Source organism: Lynx canadensis, chromosome E3 (assembly GCF_007474595.2).
Source record: "Lynx canadensis isolate LIC74 chromosome E3, mLynCan4.pri.v2, whole genome shotgun sequence".
In the NCBI taxonomy this organism is placed as follows: domain Eukaryota; kingdom Metazoa; phylum Chordata; class Mammalia; order Carnivora; family Felidae; genus Lynx; species Lynx canadensis.
The window spans coordinates 8,854,778-8,877,288 of NC_044318.1; positions in this window are offsets into that span (position 1 = coordinate 8,854,778).

Genomic DNA, 22,511 nt, shown 5'->3' on the forward strand with positions numbered 1-22,511 from the left:
TGTGTCTGTTTTTGTGCCAATACCATACTGTCTTGATGATCACAGCTTTGTAGTAGAGGCTAAAATCTGGGATTGTGATGCCTCCTGCTTTGGTTTCCTTTTTCAACATTACTTTGGCGATTTAGGCTCTTTTGTGGCTCCATACAAATTTTAGGATTGTTTGTTCTAGCTCTGTGAAGAATGCCGGTGCAATTTTTATTGGGACTGCATTGAATGTGTAGATTGCTTTGGGTAGTATCGACTTTTTAACAATATTTGTTCTTCCAATCTATGAGCATGGAATGTTTTTCCATTTCTTTGTGTCTTCTTCAATTTCTTTCATAAGCTTTCTATAGTTTTCAGCATACAGATCTTTTACCTCTTTGGTTAGGCTTATTCCTAGGTATTTTATGGTTCTTGGTATAATTGTAAACAAGACTGATTCCTTGATTTCTCTTTCTGTTGCTTCATTATTGGTGTATAGAAATGTAACTGATTTCTGTACATTGATTTTTATATCCTGCAACTTTGCTGAATTCATAGATCAGTTCTGGTAGTTTTTTGGTGGACTCTTTTGTAGAGGATCTTGTCATCTGCAAAAAGTGGAAGTTTGACTTCTTTTTTGCCAATTTGGATGCCTTTCATTTCCTTTTGTTGTCTGATTGCTGATGCTAAGACTTCCAATACTATGTTAAACAACAGTGATGAGAGTGGACACCCCTGTCGTGTTCCTGATCTCAGGGGGAAAGCTCTCAGTTTTTTCCCATTGAGGATGATATTAGCGGTGTGCCTTTCATGTATGGCTTTTATGATGTTAAGCTATGTTCCTTCTATGCCCACTTTCTTGAGGGTTTTTATTAAGAAACGATGCTGTATTTTGTCAAATGCTTTTTCTGCATCTATTGACAGGATCATATGGTTCTTCCCCTTTCTTGTATTGATGTGATGTATCACATTGACTGATTTCTGAATGTTGAACCATCCCTGCAGCCCAGGAATGAATCCCACTTGATCACGGTGAAGAATTCTTTTAATATACTGTTGAATTTGATTTGCTAGTTATCTTGTTGAGAATTTTTACATCCAGGTTCATCATGGATATTGGCCTGAAATTCTTTTTAGTGGAGTCTCTGTCTGGTTTGGGAATTAAGGTAATTACAGCATCAATAAAACCCCTCAAGAAAGTAGGGATAGAAGAATCATACCTCAAGATCATAAAAGCCATATACAAAAGACCCACTGCTAACACCATCCTCAATGGAGAGAAACTGAAAGCTTTCCCACTGAGGTCAGGAACACAACAAGGATGTCCACTCTCACCACTGTTATTAAACACAGTATTGGAAGTTTTAGCCTCAGCAATCGAACAACAAAAGGAAATAAAATGCAGCCAAATAGGCAAGGAGGAAGTCAACCTTTTACTCTTCACAAATGACATGATACTATGTGGAAAACCCAAAAGACTCCACCAAAAAACTGCTAGAACTGATCCACAAATTCAGCAAAGTCGTAGCATATAAAATCAATGTACAGAAATTGGTTGCACTTCTATACACCAATAATGAAGCAATAGAAAGAGAAATCAAGGAATCGATCCCATTTACAATTGTACCAAAAGCCATAAAATGCCTATGAATAAACCTAACCAAAGAGGTGAAAACTTTATACACTGGAAACTATAGAAAGCTTATGAAAGAAATTGAAGAAAACACAAAAAAATGGAAAACCATTCCATGCTCATAGATTGGAAGAACAAATATTGTTATTATGTCAATACTACCCAAAGCGATCTACATATTTAATGCAATCCCTACCAAAATAACACCAGCATTCTTCACAGAGCTAGAACAAACAATCCTAAAATTTGTTTGGAACCAGAAAAGACCCCTAATAGCCAAAGCAATCTTGAAAAAGAAAACCAAAGCAGGAGGTATCACAATCCTGGACTTCAAGCTATACTACAAAGCTGTAATCATCAAGACAGTATGGTACTGGCACAAAAACACTCAGATCAATGGAAGAGAACACAGAACCCAGAAATGGACCCACAAACGTATGGCCAACTAATCTTTGAGAAAGCAGGAAAGAATATCCAATGGAATAAAGACCTACCTACCCTGGGGCGCCTGGGTGGCTTGGTCAGTTGAGCGTCCGACTTCGGCTCAGGTCATGATCTCACGGTCCATGAGTTCGAGCCCCGCGTCAGGCTCTGTGCTGACAGCTCAGAGCCTGCAGCCTGTTTCAGATTCTGTGTCTCCCTCTCTCTCTGCCCCTCCCCTGTTCATACTCTGTCTCTCTCTGTCTCAAAAATAAATAAACGTTAAAAAAAAAAATTTAAAAAAAAAGAGACCTACCTACCCTATGACCCAGCAATTACACTACTAGGAATTCATCCCAGGGATACAAGTGTGCTGTTTCAAAGGGACACATGCATCCCAATGTTTATAGCAGCACTATCAACAATAGCCAAATTATGGAAAGAGCCCAAACGTCCATCGATGGATGAATGGATAAAGAAGATATGGTATATGTATACAATGGACAATTAATTACTCGGCAATCAAAAAGAATGAAATCTTGAAATTTGCAACAATGTGGATGGAACTAGAATGTATTATGTTTAGCAAAATAAGTCAGTTAGGGAAAGACAAATATGTGGAATTTAAGATACAAAACAGATGAACATAAGAGAAGGAGAGCAAAAATAATATAAAAACAGAGATGGAGACAAACCACAAGAGACTCTTAAATACAGAGAACACACTGAGGGTTGCGGGGCGGGCGGGGTTGGGGGGGCGATGGGCTAAATGGGCAAGGGGCATTAAGGAGGGCACTTCTGGGATGAGCACTGGGTGTTGTATGTAAGTGATGAATCACTAAATTCTGTTCCTGAAATCATTGTTACACTATGTTAACTAACTTGGAAGTAAATTTAAAAAAGAGAGAAAGAGAGAATTAGTGTGTGCATCTATCACATCTCCCCACTAAACTGAGAGACTCAGGTGGAACTAAAACCTGTGTAATGTGTTGGCTAACGCAGGGTGTCTCAGCCTCCTCACTAATGACATTTGAGGCTGCTAATTCTTTGTTGTGAGGACCGTCCTGTGCATTGTAGGATGTTCAGCAGCATCTGTGCCATACCCACTGGGCGCCGAGAGTAATCCTATCTCAATGAGTGACAAGCAAAAATGTCTCCACACATTGCCACCTGTCCCCCTGGGGACAAAATCACCCTCAGTTGAGAACCTCTGGGTTCAAGTAAAGGGCTGTGGGGCTCTACCCAATCCTGGCTCTGCCAGTGCCCGGCTGGGTGCCTTCAGCAGACTGATATCCCCATTTTACAGATGAGGAAGCTGAGAGTCACTTCTCTGTGCTCTGTGTTCTCATCTGTCAAGTAGGGACAATAAAGTCTTTATAGTCATTATAAGAATTACATACAGCAATTCATGTGACATGTACAGGTGGTGAAGAGCAGCTACCTTGGGCATTATATTTTAAGGGAACAAGCACTTAGCCTAAGGCTGGACATACATGAAATGCTTAACAAATGTTAGCTACTGTCACTTCCATTATTATTTTCTTACTTACAACTGCTGTACCCCTCCACCCCCCGTTCCCTGGCACCTGGATGGGTCTCTTGCACATACTAGCCAAAAGGTCAGTGGATTGGAATGAGAAGGGAGGCACCTATTTTTAAGACATGACCTTGACCCTACTGGCACTGTCTCATCATCCCTGAGCGCACTAAAATTTGGGGGTGGTTGTGGTACCCACGATGAAGCCACCACACCCCCAACCCAAGAATCTCCTAAAGGCACATTCCAAGGAACACTCAACTTGAGAGGTATTTCTCCTAGACAGAGTTTCCAGGCCAGAAAATATAAGCCCCCCCCCCCCCGCTTCCTTTTTGAGCCAATGAGGCACGTTAGGTGAACAGAAGCCCTCAGAGGCCTGGATTCTAAGCTCTGGAAAAGCAGAGGCCAAGTCTAGCTCACCACAGTATCCCTGCTCCTTGAACGATGCTGAACAAAAGGGGCACTCAATGAGCATATGATCAATGGATACATGAATATTTACATGAGGGCACGTGTTCGTTAAACAAGCCAGTTTGGCTGCATCTAACGCAGTGCTCCCAAACTCTCTGGATCACCTCCCATGGACATTCCCTACAACTAGAGCCCCCCCACCCCACCCAGACACGCTGGAAAATGTGGCCCCGCCCCCCTGGGGATGACAAAGCAAAGGTGACTGACTAGGAAGGCAGGAGTGCCCACAGTACACGTTTCTGGCTTCTATGGTTCGCAGGAAGTTCATCTGCACCCAAAATTAATTGAAAACATTTTCTTTTAGCCCCAAAAAGAGCCCACAGCGATTGAAAAGAAAATACACTCTTCGGGACTCTTGACCAAAGGGTTCCATGTTCTAAGAGAAGTGTGGCACTCCACGTGCTGTGTTGTGTACAGTGACATGGCAAAGCAGGTGTCATCCACAGAGGGGACATCAACCTCACTCCTCACATCCACAGAAGCATCTGTCACAGCACAGGCCCTGGCCCCTACACCCCAAGAAACGAAGTTTTTCCCAAGGCCTGTTTCTACTCACTGGCAATGCTGTCCAACGGCACTTAGGGCAAAGATCAAGACACCTGCCTCTTGCAAACTCAGTTCCAGGTCCAGAGTTTTCAGGTAAATGTGTTTGGACAAATGCCCACCTTGTTTGCAGCTACAATGTCCACGGGATAAACAGTAAGCAAAACTAACCACTGTGGAAGCGTGCACAACAGACATCCATCACTGGATGTCAGATTCTGTTCCAGAAGCTTCTCAAAGGCAAGCTCAGCAGACCCTCCCAGCACCCCTCTAAGGGTTGGGTGCTGGCATCATTTCCATTTGACAGAGGAGCCCATTGTGGCTCTGAGGGTAAAGTGGCTGGGCCCAGGACACACAGCCAATAAGGCGGGAGCTGGCATTTGCACCATGGTCAACACCACACCATGCAGCCTCAGGAACTTGCAGTAATCGCGGATGCTATTTTTTATTTTTAAGAAAAGTTTTAACACGCACTTCAGTGACCCATTTGTACCACGAATGCCTGGGTTAATTATCTGCTAGGAGTATGAAACGTACGGGGAGAAAGAGTCCCTGTCTATCCCCAATATATACTAGATGGCTTCACTCCCCTTTGACCCAGACGACATACAAGGTGTAGTTACCGTCTGGCGATAATAGGGAGTTACCAAATCTATCCCTTGCCTTCTTTCATGCTCCGTGTATGATCCAAATAGGTTGAAAACAAACAGAAAACTTCTGGGATGCCAGCCCAACTTGCATAATTTTAACGAATCAATGCCCAAAGACATTCAAAACAGTAATATCCCCACCTCACACACTGCCCTTCCCCCAATCCACCCCAAAATCACTTGATCCCTTTGTAAACAGAGGCATAGTAACATTGCCTGTTGTACCTCATTTAAACCCTGGCTTAATCTAAAAAGCAGAGCACAGTCCCCATTCTATAGATGAAGAGACCAAGGGTCAGAGTGGTTGAATGTCTTGCCCAAAGTCACAACAGCTAGTAAAGGATAGTAAATGTTCTAAACCAGGTCTCTGTTCCAAAAACTCTAGGTCCTGCTGACTTACATAGTTTCAGGACCTAGTTTAGTTTCAGGTAAATTCACCCAAAAAGCCCAGGAAAAAAGGTTGTTTGTTTGTTTGTTTTAGTCAAATGTCCTCAACAAGGGCTCAAGGTACTGTAAATGTTATTGAACTTGAGGTTCTGTTGGCTGAGAACTGTGACCAATTACATAGCTGTTTCTCTGTTCTGAGCTACATCAGGCTTGTTGATGAGACCGGCAGGTCAGCAAAGTGAACTTACTAGTAACTCTGAGGTGTAAGGCCAGGAATCTTATGGGGGAAGACAGAGGCCAGGTAATCAAACTTAACATGGGTGGGGCCCAATACCTTTAAAAATACATTAATAGTGGGGCACTGGGTGGCTCAATCGGTTAAGTGTCCAACTTTGGCTCCGGTCATGATCTCATGGCTTGTGAGTTCGAGCCCCGCGTTAGGCTCTGCTCTGACAGCTCAGAGCCTGGAGGCTGCCTCGGGTTCTGTGTCTGTCTGTATCTCTCTCTCTCTCTCTCTCTCTCAAATAAAATAAACATCAAAAAAAAATAAAACTACATTAATAGTAACACTTCTGATATCCTTCCTGTCAATGAGAATGTGATACATATATATAAAAAAAATGTATCATCTTTCCCACATTAATTCAGATCCAGTGGAGACGTGAAATCTCTCTGTGAGTTTCATTTATTTTGGGTACAGACACATTTTGTCATATTCAAACATAAAATCTCTGAGACTAATGCTTGCTCTCAAACGGCTAATAATGATGCATCCACTGATCCACTGCTATAAAAGCTATTTCCTGCTCTGGTTGAAATTTTCCCAAAATCTCTAGGTGGACCATTTCTTCTAGGGCTTTTACATGGTTGCCGCTGTTTTCCAGGGCACACATCCCAAACTGTGGGAGTAAGAGGGAGGCTGGGGATGTGTCAATGCCAGACCTTCCATCTGAATATTTCAATCTGAATTTCAAACATATTTATTAATTCAACAAACTGTTTCTGAGCAACCGTTTTGGGTAGAGAGCACGGTTCTGGCAGTGGGGCTAGCCACAGGGAAAGGAGAGGATCAGGTCTGCCTCACGGAAGCTTAGATCCTAGGGAGAAGGGGTGGGGTAAATAAATAAAACAAGCTAACCTCTGTAATGGGTAGAATTATGTTCCCCCCCCCAAAAGATATGTCCAAGTCGTAACACGGAGAACCTATGAATATGACCTTATTTCGATAGAAGGTCTTTGTTTATGTAATCAAGTTAAGATGAGGTCCTGCGGCTTTAGGACGGGCAATAAAGCCAATGACTTGTGTCCACACAAGAGGCGGGAAATCTGAGTACAGACACACAGGGGACACGGCTGTGTGAAGACAGGGGCAGAGATTCGAGGGATGGAACTACAAACCAAGGAAGGCCAAGAATGTCTGGCAGCCACCAGAAGCCACGTAGGAGAGAAGCAAAGAAGGATCGTCCCCTGGAGCCTCCAGAGGGAGCACGGCCCAGAGGACACCTGACCTTCAGACCTCTGGCCTCTGGAACTATGAGAGAATAAACTCCTGTTGTTTGAAGCCACTGTGTCTGTGGTACTTTGTGACAGCAACCCCGGGAAAGGGATGCAACATCTAACGAACGTGGTATCAGAGAGTGACAAACGGTGTGAAGAAAATGAGCAGGACAGGAGCCGAAGAGTGACTGGGGAGGGGGCTACTTCTGACAGTGGACTTGGGCAAGGGGGGAGGGCACCAAGTTGGAACTGTCACATCAGTGCCACCCGAAGCAGAGGTCATCTGAGCTCCAGCTGCCCTGAAAGATACCATAGACCCGATGGCTTGAACGCAGAAATGTGCTTCTCACTCTTCTGGAAGCTGGAAAAGTACCAGATCAAGGTGCCAGCGAGGTAGGTTTGGACGAGGCCTCTCCTCTGGACTTGTAGGAGGGGAGCACACATCTGCTGTGTGCTCACTGACCTCCTCTTTGTGCAAGTATGTAACCTTAACTACTTCCTTACCCCACACACAGCCACACTAGGGGTCAGGCCTTCGACATTTGGAGGGGAGGAGGTGGGGGCGGCCACATATACACAGTCCCTAACAGATCTCACCCAAAAGCAGGCTCTACTAAGACTGCACAAGATTCAGGGGAGTCTGAGACGCAGGTGCACAAGCAGGAGTCTGAGACCCCCAGGCCCTGGATTCACAAACGCCCCGGCCAGAATTCACATATGTGGCCTCTAAGCGATGCAGGCAGGACAATTCTGTGACACAACATCTCCACGTTATACGCCAATAATTACATGGTCGACAAGGACGTTCTCCGAAAGTCCATTCATTCCGAGTAAACTCAACCAAGCAAGTCTAGCCTGCTGAAATCATTCCATTCCAAGAATAAGGCCCAGGACCGGCTACACAAGGCCAGCCCCAGGGCAAAATGAAAAGGAGGGGCGCTCTGTTCAAAACTTATTGAAGAATTTCAAAGATGGTGACTGCAGAACATTGAACCGGGGGGTCGGGAGAGGGGTTTCTAACCACAGGGTCCTGTGTGACTGACAAGGTGGTGAATCCCACCAGGAGGAGTAAGAAGCTTGTTGGCTAGGAGGTCTGACCTCACCGTTTCTTTTATTATCTTCTCTCCCCTGGCTTCTTCAGGTCAAGGACGGTGGACCAGAGGCCAGGGGTAAGGCTCCCTGAGTGAGCAGGCATTGGACCACAGCCTTCCGAGGGGGAGAAGAAAAGCGAGAGGTCCCTAGGGCCTGGCGGAAGGACTTTGGTCCTAGTTCATGGTGATGAGGCCTCAGGGGCAGGCTTTGAACGCAGGGGTCATGTGATCTAACACTTCTGAACGCCCCCCAGCTGTTGTTGCGAAGAAGCAGCAAAATTAAGGCATTCCTCCTGCTCCTCAAGGTTATAATCATAGGAGAAACAGCCAGAGCTGCCATTGTGACCTAACACAGCAAGTGACACGTGGTCGTGTTGAGGGGCTGACTTTTGAATCGCGCTTTTACCCTCGGGGCCGTTTCATGTCTGCCCCACTCCCCAGTCAACCCTTAGCTCGATGAATAAATCTGTCTCTAGAGCCCAGCACCGCGTCTCACACACGCTAACACTCCGTAAATACTTGTTGAATGAAATAGTCCTTTTGAAGCCAAATGCTCATGCTGTTGTCTTTGTTATCATTATTAATTATGGTAAAATACACATAGCATAAAATTTGGTATTTTAACCGTTTTTTAGTGGCATTAAAACACATTCACGTTGTCATCTCTAGAACTTTTTCTCAGCCTGAACTGAAACTCTGTCCACATTAAAAACAACTCTCCCAGGGGCACCTGGGTGGCTCAGTCAGTTAGGTGTCCGACTTCGGCTCAGGTCATGATCTCGTGGTTCATGAGTTTGAGCCCCGCATCAGGCGCTGTGCTGACAGCTCAGAACCTGGAACCTGCTTCGGATTCTGTTTCTCCCTCTCTCTCTGCTCTCCCCCATCATACTTTGTCTGTATATCTCTCTCTCAAAAATAAATAAACATTTTTAAATTAAAAAAAAAAAACCCACCGGGGCGCCTGGGTGGCGCAGTCGGTTAAGCGTCCGACTTCAGCTCAGGTCACGATCTTGCGGTCCGTGAGTTCGAGCCCCGCGTCAGGCTCTGGGCTGATGGCTCAGAGCCTGGAGCCTGCTTCCGATTCTGTGTCTCCTTCTCTCTCTGCCCCTCCCCCCTTCATGCTCTGTCTCTCTCTGTCTCAAAAATAAATAAACGTTAAAAAAAAAAAAATTTAAAAAAAAAAAAAAAACCACCTCCTATTATTCCCTCCCCTCCAGCCCCTGGTAATTACTGTCCTATATTCTGTCTTTATGAATTTGACTACTCTGAGTACCCCTATAAGTGGAATCACACAACACTTGTCCTCTTGTGCTGGCTTATTTGATCCAGCTTGGTGTCTTCAAAGTTCATCCACGTGGTAGCACATATCAGAACTCCCTTCCTTTTTAAGGCTAACGATTCATGGTACGGATAGACCCCATTGTGTTGACCCATTCATCCATCGATGGACTTCGAAGTTGTTTCTACCTTTGGGCTATTGTAAATAATGCTGCTCAGATGGGTGTGCAACTATCTCTTTGAGGCCTTGCTTTGGATTCTTTTTGTGTATTTTTTTAATTATACTTTTTGGTTTGAAAAAATTTAAAACCTCAGAAAAATTGCAAAATATCACAATGAAACCCAGGCACCCTGTACTTCTACACTTCATGTTAGGTTGGAAAACAAATCTTAATAGCTTTTCTCAGTCACCTGGATTCAACTGGGGGTGGAGAGGAGGTAGGTAACAGGGAGGGTGCCGATTGCTATTTGAAAACAAAAGGAAGTTTCTTTTCTTTTCTTTTAATGTTTATTTATTTGAGGGACAAAACATGAGCAGGGGAAGGGCAGAGAGACAGGGAGACACAGAAGCCAATGCAGGCTCCAGGCTCTGAGCTGTCGGCACAGAGCCTGACGCAGGTCTTGAACTCGTGATCTGTGAGATTGTGTCCTGAGTGAAGTTGGTCGCCTAATGGACTGAGCCACCCAGGCGCCCCAAGGAAGTTTACTTTCTTGTGCAATGTTTAAATGAGAATGGGAGCCTAATGGGGGCAGCATGACTTTGGGGACGATACAGTTTCTCTGAGCCTTACTTTCCTGGACTGTAGAACGGGAATAACTCATAGAACCTAATTCACAGGATCATTATTAAAATGAACTGAGATGATCACAAGTTCAAGCCCTGTGTCGGGCTCTGTGCTGACAGCTCAGAGCCTGGAGCCTGCTTCAGATTATTAGTCTCCCTCTCTCTCTGTCCCTCCCCTGTTCGTGCTCTGTCCCTCTCTGTCTCTTAAAAAAATAAATAAAACATTAAAAAAATTGTTTTTAAATGAACTGAGATGATACGGGTGCTGGTCTTACCCATTAGTGCCTAAATACCCATAAGTGTTAGCCATTCTGATCACTGAAATGATCAGCATTTCTATTTTCTACCCGATTTCACTTGACTGACCGCTCAGAGGAACTGTAACTTCCCAAGGTCGCTAGAGGCAGGCTGGGATTGGAACATAAGTTCGGACGGTGGAAAAAGGCTCCAAGAGACCTGAATGGTTTGCTTTGGATCTTTCAACATACTCTTGACATTTAACCAAGAGGGAGCTTTATTCTTTCCTAAACTCTGTGTCCTTAACTCATATCTTGATGGGATCCGGACAGTCAAGCAGGACTAAAATAACACATTTACAAGAACAGAAATGCCAAGTGGGACATAGTTTCCCTTTAAATATGAGAATAGTCAAAATCAGTAAGTACTAATTCCCCCCTGCCTATGAGCACGCATCCTGGACTCCTGGGCTTGTTTTTACTGAAGCAACAACTTCAGGAGGTTCCAGAAGTCATCCAAGGCCACCAAGAGTATAAAACACCTCTTGATAGCCACACTAATTAATCAGACTCACCAAAAGTGGCTGAGCAAATTAGATAGGATAAACAATTAAGCACACTGAGTTTTCATACTGAGAAACCACAAAGCCAAAATTGCTTCCCCTGGAGTTGATGATCCATAGTCATCATTGGGTATTCCTAATTAATCCAAAACCAACTCAGAGAAATTAGCAAGCTTCAACTGACAGATTTGGGCTCTTCCATAAAGGAATGTAACATCTGCATGTATATCTTGCTTGTAATTTTTAGTCACTAGGTAGGATTAGTGTTAGATTAGCTGTATGAATTCACATGAGTCTGATTTGACACGTTAACTCCTTGCGCTGACACAATTTTCTTAAGGAAATTTTCTCCAAGTGAAAATTACATAAAATTTTGAAACTGAAAGAAACTTTTCAAAAATTGAAATTGAGTTTTTAGAAACTGAAATTTTGGAAGTGGGAGGACAAGTTTGCACCCTTAAAATTCTGATCCGTATTGCCAAGTTGTCCTTCCTTCGGGGAGTCTTAGCCATTTTCAGTGACACCCAACAGAACATAAGCATCTCCCCTCCACACGTCCCCACACACTGGCTCCAGGCTCAGTACAAACTTTGCCACTGTGATCGGTAAACAAAGGTATCTCACTTCTGCAGTAAGAATGATGGGACAGTCTAGGGAAGAGAAGTCAACAAAGTCTCCCCAAACTAGGATGCTACTTCTTTGGAGGGGCCAGAAGAGCAGATCGACTGCCAATCAGCCACGCCCCTATATCTGCCTTCCCAAAGACCTAACCCTAGGCACCTGCCAACCACTGTCTCAGTTGTACCTACAAGCAGACTTTCAGTAAGAGCGGGAGCCTTTGGGCCAAGTGAGAGAGTCCCATGTGTACAGAGGCCAGAGCACTGAACTAGGGACAAGAGCCCCGGTTTTTGCTCTCTTGGGCGTGCCATTTCCCTTCTCTGGGATACACAGTTCCAGGGGCTAGCGGTCGTATAGTCCAATGAAATGGTTCAAATGAAATGAATTTCAGAGACAACTCTGCAAGTCTCCAGTTGTACAGAAGAGGAAACCAAAGCTCAGGGCATTTAAAGTTCATCTTTGATGAGTGATGAGTGATGGAGGTTCATCACTCAAACACTTGGGAGTAACTAACATATTCAGTGTCAGGCATTGTGCTAGAAGGGGACAGTGAGGGAAACTGGATAGGCTTGTTCCTGACCTCACAAAGCTCACAGTCTAGCGCTACAAAGGACCCCTGAACATAATTTGGGGTCAGGGACTACTTGGAAAATCTAACGATTTTCAAAAAAAAAATTTTTTAATTTAATTAAATAATTGTACATGCACATACCCTCACATAAACACAATTCAGCCTATGCATTCTGGTAGATTCACTGCCTCTTGGAAGCCCATCCACGGATCCCTAATTTACAAACCATTCATTTATATGAAACACACTGTCACTGCACCGAGCCGTTTCATTATGAATCTTTCCACCAACCCATCAAGTAGGAACTCACAGCCTCATTTTACAGAGGAAGAAACCAACACACGGCGAAGTCAGCAAACCCGCTCAGATAACACTGCAAGCTGGTGTTACATTAGTGATGTTCTTTGGGTGCAAGTAATGGAAATTTGCTCTGGCAAGCTCACGAAGAAAAGAAAGGAATGGAGAAGGTATCAGATAACTTGAAGAATCAAAACAAAGCTGTAGAATTGGGCTCAAAACCGTAAGAATCAGGGCCGCTGTGCAACTCTACATTGTTTCCCCAGACCTCTGTATTAGTCTTGTTGAAAAACAGGACGACAAAGTGGAGTTGCTTATGCTAAGCCTCAGATAACCAAATCGAGACGGAACTTAATCACAGTGTTGGCTTCTCCCAGAAATGGAATTTTAAACCAGTCAATCAGGAATCATCTGCTTGGCACTATTGAGGTCCCCCTCCTGACAGACCCCTGCCATCCGCCAAGGGAAAATGACCTTGCAATAACCAACCTGGTTCTTGCCTAGTACAATTTCCTTGTTCCTGCTCCCTTCTGCCTGCGACACTCTCATTTTGTACGGCTCCTCAGAGCTCCTTTCTATCTGCTAGATGGGATGCTGTCTGATGCCAATCAATTTTTGCTCAAATAAACTCTTAAAATGTTTAACATGCTTTAGTTTATCTTTTAACACAGTCCTTAAGCAAACTGGAGTCAGGTTCCTCTGAACCCTCTTCTCAAGTAGGCATGAACCTTTGGGTTTCCTTGCTCATCACTACAGGGCCTCATTTGAGCGAAATTCCGCACCTTCCGCGTGTGATCAAATTCCTCGCCTGCCACCATCCCGGAGTGCTGTCTGCTCACCTGCTGCCTTGGGCAAGAATCCCGTTAGGCCAGTATAGGAAGAATGACCCTACCTTCTTCCACCCATGCCTTGCTTTAAATCCCCACTTTTTGTGCTACATTAAGAGCTGAGCCAGGCTCTCTCCCCTGCTGCCACGAATCAAGTCCTTGGCATTGAATCAAGTCCCTTGAATCAAGTCCTTGGTATTGTTCTTCACCAAGTGTCAGAATAACTTTTTTTGACACCATGGAGCAGATTCCTCTGGGGTGGGTGCTATGTACACGCAAGGCCAAGGGAGGGCCTTCGCGTAGGGTCTATGTGCTCTATGGGGAGGCACATCTCTGAAAGGCAAGTGGAACGCAGTGACTACAAACCAAGTAAGGAGGCCAAAAGTACCAACAAACTTACAGTAAAAATGGCACATGTAGGGGCGCCTGGGTGGCGCAGTCGGTTAAGCGTCCGACTTCAGCCAGGTCACGATCTCACGGTCTGTGAGTTCGAGCCCCGCGACGGGCTCTGGGCTGATGGCTCGGAGCCTGGAGCCTGTTTCCGATTCTGTGTCTCCCTCTCTCTCAGCCCCTCCCCCGTTCATGCTCTGTCTCTCTCTGTCCCAAAAATAAATAAACGTTGAAAAAAAAAATTAAAAAAAAAAATGGCACCTGTAGAACCATGGTTTGGGAGTAAATCCAATAAGGCTATCTCCATCCTACTTTCGAGATCCTCTGATTTCACCAAAAGTAAGGCTCGTTGGTAATTAGTCAATGTATCTAATTGATGCTTCTCTCCACCCTGAATTTGTAATTCAATTATCCTAATGATATGCCAGAAATTTTGAACCTCTCTGACCTGTGAGCACTCAGAAAGTAAATCTAAAGCCAAATGGATTGTTAGGCTGTGTCCCAGGCCTTGGATGAGTCATGAATGTGCAGATGTCATAGAAGGATGTAGTTCTGCCTTCCCAGCATCTATCCCTCCTTCTTCTGATAACAGCATCCTGATTTTCCCCTGCTCTGTACTCAAGAGGGAGTATAGGAACCAGGCAGAAATAACCAGCATTACTCCCAGGACTGAAAATATTTGGCAAATTATTGGGAAATGCATTTTTTTTCTGGGTTTTCTAGACTCAGTCTAATGGGTGTTTATTTCATCATTTAAGCACCTAGATCCAGCCATGCCTGAAGCTTCATGAACCTTTCAATTAGGTCATTTGATGTTTTGTGTGTGTGTGTGTGTGTGTGTGTGTGTTTTAATATTAAGTCTACCACCTGGATATAAATACATATATACATATTTTATTAGCACACACACACATACATGCATATATAAATATATATGTATATATAGGCTAATATAAAGGTGTTTTACCATGTCTAATCATGTAGTGATATCGATGATTTTAGTATGATAGTAAAGGCATTTTGTTTTCTTTTTTTAAATTGATCACATAATATAAAACAGACACAGAATAGAAGGAAAAACACAAGATAGCAAACACAAAGCCAGCTTGCTCTTTTCCTATTCCATCCCTGTCTATTTCCAGGCTCCTTTTTATAGGCACCCAATATTATTGATGCTGGGTTATCAACCACTCACAACTCCGAACCATGGGAATATACCGCTGATTTTAAATAAACTAACAAAATTAAATAACTAACGACCCAAGACTTGAATGTATTTTTGTCACTGCAATGGTGTGCATTTTAAGAGGCGGCTTTAGAGGGTGGCTCAGTCTCTAGCACCTGTGACTCTTGATCTCAGGGTTGTGAGTTCAAGCCCCACACTGGGTATGGAGCCTACTTAAGAAAGTGTGGGGGGAACCTTTTAAGGAAGGGCATTGTAAGGGCGCCTGGGTGGCTCAGTCGGTTAAGCATCCAACTTCAGCTCAGGTCATAGTCACACAGTTCACGAGTTTGAGCCCTGCATCTGGCTCTGTGCTAACAGCGTGGAGCCTGCTTCAGATCCTCTGTCTCCCTCTCCTTCTGTTCCTCCCCTGCTCACGTTCTCTCTCTCTCTCTCTCTCTCTCTCTCTCTCTCTCCCTCAAAATAAATAAACATTTTTTAAAAGAAAAAAAATCACCATTATAAAAAAAAGAAAAGGGCAATGTATAACCTAATGGAATCAATTAACAATGGCAAAATTTCAGGTAAGGGTCTAATGCAATGCACTCAATGTTTACGTCCCCCTCTGATTTCATATGTTGAGATCCTAACACTCAAGGTGATGGTATTAGGAGGTGGGGCCTCTGGGAGGTGATCAGATCACGAAGGTGGAGACCCCATGAATGGGATCAGTGCCCTCATAAAAGGGACCCCAGAGGGCTCCCTTGTTCCTCCCTGTCTGCGAGGACACAGCGAGGAGACGCCATCTGTGAGCCAGCAAGGGGTTCCTGCCAGACACCGAATCTGCCAGCACCTTGATCTCACAGCCTCTAGAGCTGCGAGAAAGATGTTCCTTGTTTACACCACCCAGTCTGCGGTATCTCTGTTATCGTGGCCCAAAGACACAAAGGTATCTAAAGATTTACTGAGCACCTTCCCTGTGCCAGACCGCATGCGTGATACGAGAGTATCTCTCTCAGAGAACTCGCAGACAACTTCGGGCAGCAGCTAAGTAAGCAGACTGTTCCACAGCGGAATGGTAAGGGTTAACACGATGCTGGGAAAACATTCCCTGGACGCCTCACCTCTGGAGGAGGGCTACGGCCACCGGCCACCGGGAGAAGCTTCCTCCAGCCCCGCACATTATGTCGAGCCCTGGCACGCACAGGGTGTTGGCTCCGTAGATATTAATTATGCAACGAAACAAGCTGATGTGAGACCTGGGTGTCCGGGGGCTGCTGGTCAGCCTCCTTTGCTGCCGCCCCTCCAGCTCTCTGAAGGGCACCCCGTCGGGCTGGGCAGTGTCTTCCTCGGCCTCAGAGGGGCTGCCAATCGGGCGAGCTCTGTTTACTTGGCTGTCGTCCCCCTCCCAGTCATTAATGTCCTATTGTCAGGGCTGGAGGCTTTTGACTACCAGCAATTAGTCAGAGAGTTCTGCGTAGGACAAACAAACAGGGAATTGTGTCAGAGCCAAACTCAGGCACCGGGCGTATGACTTTGAAGGCTTGAAGGGAGAAGGGCTGAGCCCTGGGCCTGGCTGCAGCTGCTCTAAAATGACTACAAGGGAAGTGGAGAAGGTGGAAACATGGGCCAGCAACCCCCTGATTATATTGATCAAAGTTAACGAGTTATGATGAAAAGGCACCTCCATGGGCCGGGAGGACCCAGTATGGATCCAACTGACAGCAGTTTTCACGTCCAAGAACAAATCCCACACATGAAAAACAGCATACGTGAATATTGCCAAGCAAAGGGAATAAATGGAGATGTAGGCAGGTCGGCAAAGGCTTAAGCGATGAACAGGAGGAAACACTCACGGAATTGGATAGAAGCTAAGGGTGTGTAAGTGGGGGGGAGGGGCGGGCATGGTGGGGGGTGGGGCGTGTGTTCACACATCGTGGCCTAGGCAGGGCAGAATTCCCCATTAGGGGACGCTTGGGTGGCACAGTCAGTTGAGCATCTGACTCTTGATTTTGGCTCAGGTCATGATCCCAAGAGTTGTGGGATCAAGCGCCGTATCAGTCTCTGCACTCGGCATGGAGCCTGCTTGGGATTCTCTCCCTCTCTCTCTCTCTCTCTCTCTCTCTCTCTCTCTCTGTCCCTCTGCCCCTCTCCTCCACTTGTACTCTCTCTCTCTAAAATAAAAAAAAATTTAATTTAAAAACGAAAAGAAAAAGAAAAAATTCCCCATTAGGCACAGTGCTCACAACACCTACAGCCCATGATACTTTTAAGTATCATGTTTTAATTTTACTCCATGGTCACCTCTGTGACTCAGCTGGTTAAGCGTCTGACTTTGGCTCAGGTCATGATCTCATGGTTCATGAGTTCAAGCCCTGCTTTAGGCTCTCTGCTGTCAGCACAGAACCTGAAGTGGATCGTCTGTCTGTCTCTCTCTCTTTCCCTCCCTCCCCCACTGGTGCACGTGCACTCTCTCTCTCTCTCTCAAAAATAAATATTTTTTAAATTAAAAAAAATTAATAATTTTACTTTAAAATCAGAAGAAATGAATATGACAATAATTATTCCAGCTTGCATTTTATTCACCTTTATGCCACCAGAGCTGCAAAATATTTTATATTTTTTAAAATTTTTAATGTTTATTTCTTTATTTTGAAGGAGAGAGAGAGACGGAGAGCCCAAGCAGGGGAGAGAGAGAATCCCAAGCAAGCTCCATGCTATCAGTGTGGAGCCCTACTCAGGGCTCCATCTCATGAACTGGGAGATCATGAGCTGAACTGAGACCAAGAGTCAGATGCTTAACCAACTGAGATACCCAGGTGCCCCCAATTTTATATTTTTTTATGGAGGAAAGGGCCTGTGACAGCAAAAGTGCCTAGAGCCCATAAAATCACAGACGGCCATGGCCCCCCAACCCCATCTAGAACAGCACACGTGCTGGCACTAAATAAATTGCTGAATGGATGAATGAACTGTCAGTGGTCCCCCTGACTGGAATGTGGGACAAGTATTAGATGGACACGAGCCGCAACTGTGGACGATCTTGACTTTTGGTTAAAGACCTTGGTGAGGTGAGAGGTGAGTGAGAGGTGAGTATCACTCAGAATGGAGTTTGGAAAAGCCCCCTCTGGCTGTTCTAGAAGAAGGTAGAGGCTGGAGGCAAGGCAACCGCTGCGGTAGAAGCAAGGAAGACACTCAAGGAGCAGGAGGCCCTTCCGGTTGGACATCACTCCTGGCCAGCGTTTCCCATAGCATGGCCACCAAAACCTCTGCCAGCACTTGGACACTCAGGGGCAGCAAGTTCCTGCGGCATCAGACAGACTCAGGTCATATGGTTAGGAAATCCCTCCCTTCTCGTTCATCTCCCAGTGCTGCCCATGACAGCACAGAAAAAGCCTGTTTGGTGGTAGTCTGTCTGTAGACCCCTCTCTAATCCTGGCTAACATCCCTTTGTGACAGTAAGAACAGGACCAATGTCTTCAGGGCCAAATGTATCCTACTATTTGATAACCTTATTTTTGTATCCATTGTATTTATTTGCAAAGCTGTCTTCCGACAGCAAGCAATCTGGGATTTCCCATTCATCATAGGGATGTCAAGTCTCTTGCTGAAAGAATTGTCTAAGTAAATACAAAAGCAAGTTGATTAAAACTGACATTATGGGGGCACCTGAGTGGCTCAGTCGGTTAAACGTCCAACTTTGGCTCAGGTCATGATCTCACGGTTTATGAGTTCGAGCCCCATATCGGGCTCTGTGCTGACAGCTCAGAGCCTGGAGCCTGCTTCAGATTCTGTGTCTCCCTTTCTCTCTGCCCCTCCCCCGCTCATGCTCTGTCTCTGTCTCAAAAATAAATAAAACCATTAAAAAATAAAAATAAAAATTAAATAAATTGCGGAAAGTAAAAAAAAAAAAAAAAAAGAACTGTGAAGCCACCTGGGTGGCTCTTGATTTCTCAGGTCATGATCTCAAGGTTCGTGACTATCAGCCCCACATCAGGCTCCACACTTATCGTGCAGAGCCTGCCTGGGATTCTCTCTCTCTCCCCGTCTCTAACTCCCTCCCATGTTCTCTCCCTCTCTCAAAATAAGTAAAATAAACTTAAAGAAAAAGACGTGTGAAGGGTCAGAGATTTTAGCCCTCTTACATGCTAACAAGTTAGCCAACCACAATTTAATGGATGTTAGTAAAAGACACGATACTCCTGGGTGAGAGAAAAAGAACAATTGTTACTCTCGGGAGTAGCCAGAGTATTAACATTTTTGGTACCAGTGTGCCCAATCCAAATTCTCACAGGGCAACACAAAGAGGGTCAAATAACAGCTGTACCCATAGTAGATAATATAGGGAGGGCTCTTGAACTTGGGGAACCTAAATCTTTTATAACAAGCAGTAAGCAAGCTGGCCTTTTGTTCCAGAGAGAGCACCATTATCTTAATTACATTAGACAGTAAGCACGCCTGCCTTTTGACCTGAAGTCAACACCTCTATCTCCCAGAGCTGTTCACTACACAAACATCCCTGAAAAGTCCAGAATAAAAGGCAGTTACTTCCTTGCTTCATATGGTGTAAACAAGAGGCAAATGGAGAACTGTCTTGCGATAGCCAGCAGCTGATACTTTACCATAGTTTGAACTGCCTTTCAAGGCTGGCCCCATGAGCACATTGGAGAGTTTATAGCCAGGTACACATAGTTTAACACTTACTGAAAATTTCCTGGGTCTTATGGGTGTGTTGTTTCCCTGCAATAGCTCTTTCGGGTAGATAGCATCCCCACGTTACAGATGAAGAAGCAAACGCTCGACTAAGCTGACTACATTGTCCGTGATCACCCAGTGAACAGTAGGAAGACTGGATGTGAGCCCTGGTTGGTCTGACTTCATCCATCGGAACACCCATTACCCAAATAAAGTTAGACAGCCAGGAATACTTGTACTTGTTTTTCACCCACTATACAATCTTGCACTGCATCTGCAAAGATGAGACTGGTCCAGAGAAAGGCTTTGCCCCGTGCCAGCTGAGCCCTGGGCCAGCCCAGGTGGTGATCTAGGGGTGTGCAGCACCTCCTTGTGGACCTGGCTCCATGCAGGTCAAGGTTCCAGCAGAGCCACACTACTGTTAGCACCCCTGCAGCCAGGATGGCTCTTCATTGACTCAGGAGCAAGGAAAAGACTCAGGTGGGAACAGGGCACTAGGGTCAGGATTGGGGGGGCAGGCACACAAGCCGGGGTGCATGACTGCCTAGTGTCATAAATAAATGAGGCTGCCTCACTGAGTTAGAAAAATGCTTAAAGGAGGGAAGGAGGAAGATTAGTGATGATGATACTTCACTCAATCACTACATACTAATTATGGTTGCTTGTTACCCTAATATCCATTTCTTTCCCTGGCAACATCAGCTCCACTTAACAGATGAAAACGTTGCTGCCCTGAAACAGACAGACCTGAGGTGATAGGGCAAGGTGGTGATAGAATGAGGGGTGGAAACCAGGTCTCCCACCTCCCAACCTCAAGCTCTAACATGCGACGCTATCTGCCTGAGCTACACTACCTGTCAGAGAGAGCCCTGAAAACAAATCACTGGTGGCAGGAAGCAACATCTACAAATCAAGAACAACAGTTTATATGGGATGCAACACCATCATTTCATCTCTCAGATGATCAATGCATCATCCCTTTTGGGTCCTGCTCGGCCCCATGGTGACTTCTGCAGCCTGTGCTGATTAAACTCAGGATTCACTAGCACACAGGCAAGAATCTGTATCTTCCAAGAAATATTAGGATCATAAACTATCACCAGGGAGCTGAATACCACGGCTCCACCAAGCTTGGGGCCTCCTTCCTGCCACCAGCAGACAGCCTAAACCCAGCGGAGCAAGGTTTACCGTCAGCACTTAAGGTGACCACCACCTGTAAACAGAATTCCCTTGAAGGCTCCACTCGGAGAATACTATCCTGCACTATCTCTATTAGACCCACTCCAGCCAGCGTTGCCTACTTCCAGTAAAGAGAGACATCACCATCTCCTTTGTTATGTGTTAGATGGTATGGATAAGCTACATTTAGGGGCCAGGTTGCACCTTAAAACTAAACTAACCCTTCGTATGCAGCAATCGGCTTATCTATTCAAGTTCTCACTCTACAAGAGCTGTGTTGGCCCTGACTGCCCAAGGGGCCCGTGGTCACATCTCCCCATGGCACAGTCACCCCAGAGCACAGATCACAGATTGGAAGGTGGGATGCCCCACACTATTTAAAATTCCCTCCTTCCTTTTCTCCCTCCCTCTCCTCCTTGAGTGAGTATAGCTGAATTTACAGATGTTATTTGCATCTAGGATGTGACTTCACATTACTCAACAGAGTGCAGTCTTTGGAGCGGTCACCTCTGGGTTCAAATCCCAACTCTTCCACCTTCTAGCTGTGAAACCTCAGAAAGGTGACCTTGCTCTGCTCTAAGCCTTAATTGCCTCATCTGTTTAGTGGGAATAACACTCGGGAATAATCTGTTAAGTGGGAATGATACAGGTTCCTAGGAAGGTTAAAAATCATTTATGCGTTATCAGGTCCTTAGTGAGGGAAGGGCATTATGGCATAGCAAACTCGGTCCCACGGGCCAAATCCAGCCTGCAGCCCATTTTTATCGGAACATGGCCACATCTGTTTGTTTATACACTGTCTACGGCTACTTTCCTGCCACAATGGCAAGAAATGAGTAGTTGCAACACAAAAATGCATGGCCCACAAAGACCAAAAGCTTTACCATCTGGCTCTTTGAAGAAAAAGTCTGCTGACACCAGGCATAGCTCATTGCAATAATAATAACATTAAATTAATTGAACAAAGAGGCCTGGACTAAGTTGGTTCTAATACCTTGGCACCCTACATAAGCAACCCAAAACCTAAGCCAGGCAGTCAGAATCCACCTGCTCAGCTGGATACCTAACCTGACCTAAAGGTCCCTTGTTATTCCAAATAAGGAAGGTCACGCCGCGTTAACCAATCAGGGTTTCCCTAGGATGACTTCCTTCCTCCTGCTTACCTTGGCTATGAAAGCCTGTTGCTTTGTGCTGCTCTTCAGAGCTCCTTTCTATTTTCCAGAATGGATGCTTCCCGATTTGCTAAATAAAAGTCAACCGGATTCAAAAATTAAGTGTCTGTAGGATTTTAATAATAATAATTTTTTTAATATTTATTTACTTTTGATGGGGGTGGGGCAGAGAGAGGGGGACACAGAGGATCCGGAGCAGGCTCTGCACTGACAGCAGAGAGCCCGATGCGGGGCTCGAACTCAAGAACCGCAAGATCACCACCTGAGCGGACTTAGAGATCACGCATGACACTTAACAGACTGAGCCACCCAAGCACCCCGACAATAATTTGTTTTAATGTTTTCAAGTCCAAAGGAATGTAAAGACCTTTTCTAGAAGGTCTAGTTGCTTTTGTAGGGGTTCAGAATATGTCCCCCAAAATACACCACTTTGCCATACTGATTATTCTGATTAAAGGTACTTCAGAAATAGCCAGAAAAACACTCTGAGCCTCCTATGTCCCCCTGAAAGCAGGACATAAACCACCCAAGTGAAAGGTACCCTCC